Source organism: Tupaia chinensis, unplaced genomic scaffold (genome assembly GCF_000334495.1).
Source record: "Tupaia chinensis unplaced genomic scaffold, TupChi_1.0 Scaffold147869_1, whole genome shotgun sequence".
NCBI lineage: Eukaryota > Metazoa > Chordata > Mammalia > Scandentia > Tupaiidae > Tupaia > Tupaia belangeri.
The window spans coordinates 1,068,595-1,073,599 of NW_006207719.1; the positions used below are offsets into that span (position 1 = coordinate 1,068,595).

General features: G+C 39.6%; 1 pseudogene; it reads left to right on the forward strand.

The window, feature by feature from the left end:
* Positions 1–421: 421 nt before the first annotated feature.
* LOC102498936 (cyclin-Y-like protein 1 pseudogene) lies at positions 422–1,425 on the forward strand (annotated as a pseudogene).
* Positions 1,426–5,005: the final 3,580 nt, after the last annotated feature.

A 5,005-nucleotide genomic window follows, 5' to 3' on the forward strand; every position in this document is an offset into this window, starting at 1 on the left:
AAAATTAAAAAATGAAAGATTGAAAAAACTTAAGAGACTTAACACACGCCATCAAGTGGGAAAATATATGCATTAGAGAAGTCTCAGGAGAGGAGAGAGAGAAGAGGGGGGAAAAAAACTTATTCAAAGACATAACTTAAAACTGTCCAATTCCAGGGAAGGAAATGGATATTCAGGTTCAGGAAACCAGAGGTTATTAAGATGAACCTAGGTAGACAGGTTGGCTAAGGGAAAGCAATAGTATTGAGGAGGAGTGAGCAACAGGTAAAGTCCTATCTGCATATGTTCACAGTCCAGGCACAGCCAAGGGATGCCTATGGGGGCTGTACCTTTGTTAGGAAAAGGTGGCTACTGAGTATGGCAGAGTTCGGGATGAGTAAAGACATAGACACAGGCAGAGGTGGAGAGCAGCAGAAACCCCATGGGGAACACACTGGTTGCATGTCTCCCAATGTCAGTCCCAAGCTGAACCTGCACATAAGGCTGATGGAACCATACTACGACTCCATAAGGCTGCAGCCAGAGACACAGTGGCCTTAACACTGACACCTGCTGCAGTGGTGCCCACTAAATTAATTGGATTTTGGAGCTGGCGAGGGCTACCAATTACAACAGATCAGCAACTGGAAGATGCCCAAAGATTTAGCTTTGGAGTAAAAATTTCCTGGCCAACCAAGAATAAGCACAATTTTCCTAAGCACATCTCAGATGGATGTGTGAGGAAAGAGTAAAAACGATCATTTAAACCACGTATCTCCAGAGCAGCTTACTGAAAAGTATGGCTCATGTTCATTAGCATTTCTAGATGGCAGCACAGTCAACCAGTCTACTCTTAGAACCACAATAAAATATGTGACCTCTGCAATATATTACCACAGAAAGAACAGAGATGCAAATAGATCCCTAGATAATTTTGATGAAATATAAAATCCACTTACACAAGGAAAGTTCCCAGAGGAATACTTTAAGCATTTCCCTCAACACAGATTTATTTATTGATCCTCTTCTTGGTGCCACATAGCTAACAGATGAATGTGTAAAAGTAACTTTGGTTTACTTAGAAAGGCTTTTTTTTTTTTTCACATATGCTGAGTTCAATGTTTGTCCTACTAACAGGAAAATAATTATTCTGGGAGCCATTTTTCTTGTCTGCAAGGTTTGGGAAGCAGATTACTGCCAGATCCTCAATGACATTACAGTTGAGGACATGAATGACTGAAAAGACATTATTTTGAAGTTACTTTATTTAATATTAATGTTCCTGCCATTGTTTATGCCAAATACTACTTTGACCTTTGCTCCTTAGCAGATAGCAACAATCTCAACTTTCTATGTGCTCTTCTCAGCAAAGCAAGAGCACAGAACATGGAGATCATTTCTAGACTGTCTGAAGACAACTACAAAACTTGTGTAGAAATGCTGTAAAATCCTTCTTACAGCACTGATAATGTCACTGCTATTCAACTCTCTAACAACAGTCCCCCTCTCTCTTTCTCTCTTTTTACATTTTTGCCATAGGGTACATGTGTTCACCAGAAAGGGAAAGTGAGAAACCACCCTCTACAGTGATGGCCGGGGTAACAATCCCTTCTCTTCCATTCTTCTCTTGGGACCTTGGGCATGCATGCATACATGTCCAGTGTGATTTCCAAGCCACCGAGTCTGGAACTCAGACCGTGGTCAGCCATGTAGGAATCCAATGCCTTAACCACTGCATCACCTGCTGGCCCCATACCATCCTCTCTTAAAGGGAGAAAAAAAGGGGTTATAACATTATAAACCTCTTGGGGCTGGCAGGTAGTATGGTGGTTAAAGGTGCTGGACTCCCACATGGCCAACTGCAGTTTGAGTCCCAGACCTAGTGGCTTTCTTTCTCTCACTCTGTCCTTCTCTGGTCAAATAAAGATAAATAAATAAATAAAATAACTCTTTTAAAAAAATTAAAAAACAAACATCATGAAACATCTCATCTGAAAAGAGTAGAGAAATATAACCTCTCCAGCTGTTTTTTTAAAAAAATTTAAAAACAAACTTCATGAACATCTCATCCGAAAAGAGTAGAGAAATATAACCTCTCCAGCTAACAAATCAGCAAAAATGGTATTTTCACTGAAAGGAAAGACCTCAAATTCCAGAAACTCAAAGAAAGTGAGAATCACACTCACAGGAAAATACAAGATTTTGTCACTCCAACAACACACTCTTCTGTTCTTCTTAATATAAACAGTTACAAAAACCACTCCAAAGTGAAAATTCCCAACCTGCACACATATATTTTCTTACTGTGTAGGCCAATAACTGTAAACTGTGTGTGGGGTTTTAGTTAATCATTTCATTTATTAATTACTTTTTTAAAAAAGAATTATTTATTTAATTTTATTTATCTTTTTTAAAAAATTTGCTATAGGGCATATGCGCTCACTGGGGTGCAGCAGGGGTAAGGGGTGCAGAGAGAGAGAAAGTAAGAACCTAAGCCACTAGATAAAGAGGGAAGATCAGTTCCCATTTTCAGGTTCTGCTGTTTAAAGGGAAACTTACATAAATCATAGGAACCTTTAGGCTTTAAAGGACAAGTAGTAAATAACATTAGGAGATCGATAACAATGCTACTTAAATTTGAAATATTAAACAATTATTGTGTTGGGACCAGCTGGTGGCGTAATGGCTGTTGCTGGACTCCCACATGGCCAACTGAAGTTTGAGTCCAGGACCCGGTGGCTTCAAACTCATGCTGGGCACATGTGTATGTGTTCCAAAATCCTAAGAGAAGAATGGAGGAGAAAGGATTGCATTATGGTCATCCCCCTTGGGGGGTGATGATTCTTCAGCCTAATGGCTAGACTTCTGAGATACGTACCCTTTTTTTCTTAATTATACAAGTTCTACCCTTTTTTGTAACTTTTTTATTTGCTATGATTATTGTGCTCTTGAGCCAGCAGGTAACATGACTAAGGCACTGGATACCACATGGCTGACTCCATGGTTCAAGTCCCAGACCCTGCAACTTGAAAAACATACCAGGGGGACCAGCACATTGTATAACAGTTACAGTCCTGGACTCCCATGTACTTGACCATGGTTCAAGTCATGGACCCAGTGGTTCAAAACTCACTCTGAGTGCGTGTACACGTGTGCCAAAAAATCCCAATAGGAGAATAAAGAAGAAGGGATTGCAGTGTAGCTATACTACATGGAGGGTGATTTCTTGCTTTCTGTCTCTCTGTCTCTCTGGTGAGTGCATATGCCCTATAGCAAAACTCTCTGAAAGAGAGAAAGAAAGAAAGAGAGAGAGAAAGAAAGAAAGAAAGAAAGAAAGAAAGAAAGAAAGAAAGAAAGAAAGAAAGAAAGAAAGAAAGAAAGAGAGAAAGAGAGAGAGGGAGGGAGGGAGGGAGGGAGGGAAGGAAGGAAGGAAGGAAGGAAGGAAGGAAGGAAGGAAGGAAGGAAGGAAGAAAGGAAGAAAGAAAGGCAGACAGACATGCCAGGTGGATGTGCATGTGTGATCAAAATCTTGAGAGGAGAACGGAGGGAAGAGACTGCATTGTGGTCATCCCCCTTGGGGGGGGGGATTTCTCACTTTCCCTCTTTTTCTGTCTCTGTCTTTTCCCAGTGAGTGCACATGCATGCACCTAGTCTGTTTTTCATTTTCACTTTCCTTTTCTTTTCTTTTCCTTTCTTTATTTTGAGAGATTTTTGTTATGGGGTACATGTGCTTACCAGAGAGACAGAAAATGAGAAATCACACCCCCCATGGGGCGTGGCCACATGGCACTCCCTTCTCTTCCATTCTCCTCTTGGGATTTTGGGTACACACCCACATGTGCCTGGTGTGTTTCAAACTGCTGGGTCCTGGATTCAAACTATGGTTGACCACACGGGAATCCAATGCCTTAACACTATGCTACCTCCTGGTACCCCTGGTCCATTTTTCAAGCCACCATGTCCAGGACTTTGATCCAGCCACCTTTACCACCACACCACTATCTGACCTCATTTTCACGAACTGTTTGAAGACACATGATACCAATGGCAAATAAGCATACAAAAAGATGTTGCACATCAAGTGTCACCAAGGAAATGCAAATTAAATCAACAACCAGATACCACTGTATACCTATTAGAATGACTAAAAAAGTGATCATAACTAGTGTTGGCAGCTATGTGGAAGAATTAACACTCATACCCTGCTGGTGGAAATGTAAAAGGATATGAACACTTTGAAAATCAATTTGGCAATAAAAGTTTATCATAAACTTAGTTATTCTACTCCTAGGTATTTTCCTAAGAAAAATGAAAGCCAATATCCATGCAAAACCATATATACAAATGTTCATAGAATCTTTACTTGTAATAGCCAAAACTGGAAACAATCCAAATGTCCATAAGGAAATAAGTGGGTAAACAAATTGTGGTATATCACTACAATGAAATATTACTCAGCAATAAAAAGGAACAAAATAATTATGCTAAGTGAAAATAGCTAGACCAAAAGAATGCATCATGTATGATTCTATTTACATAAAATTCTAGAAAAAGCAAATTACACTATAGTGAGACCAAGCAGATTAATAATTCAAGATGCAAGATTGGGAAAGGATGAGAGATAGGGATCACTAAGGGGAACTGAGAACATTTTAAGGGCAATAAATTATCATAATTTTGAAAATGGTATAATGATTTTATGTATGTTTCAAAACATATCAAATTACAGATTTTTTTATTAAATAATTATTTTTATTTAACTTTATTTATTATTATTATCATTATTATTTTCCAGTTTGATCCGAGAGACAGAGAGAGAGAGAGGAAGTGAGCAAGCAAGCCACCAGGTCTGAGACTTGAACCATGGTCGGCCATGTGGGAGTCCAGCGCCTTTAACCACCATGCCACTTGCCGGCCCCAAATTATAGATTTTAAATATGTGCAGTTTAGGGAGCCAGCAGATTGTGTGGTGGTTAAGGTGCTGAATCTCACATGGTCAACTCAGCGGTTCAAGTCCCAGACCTGG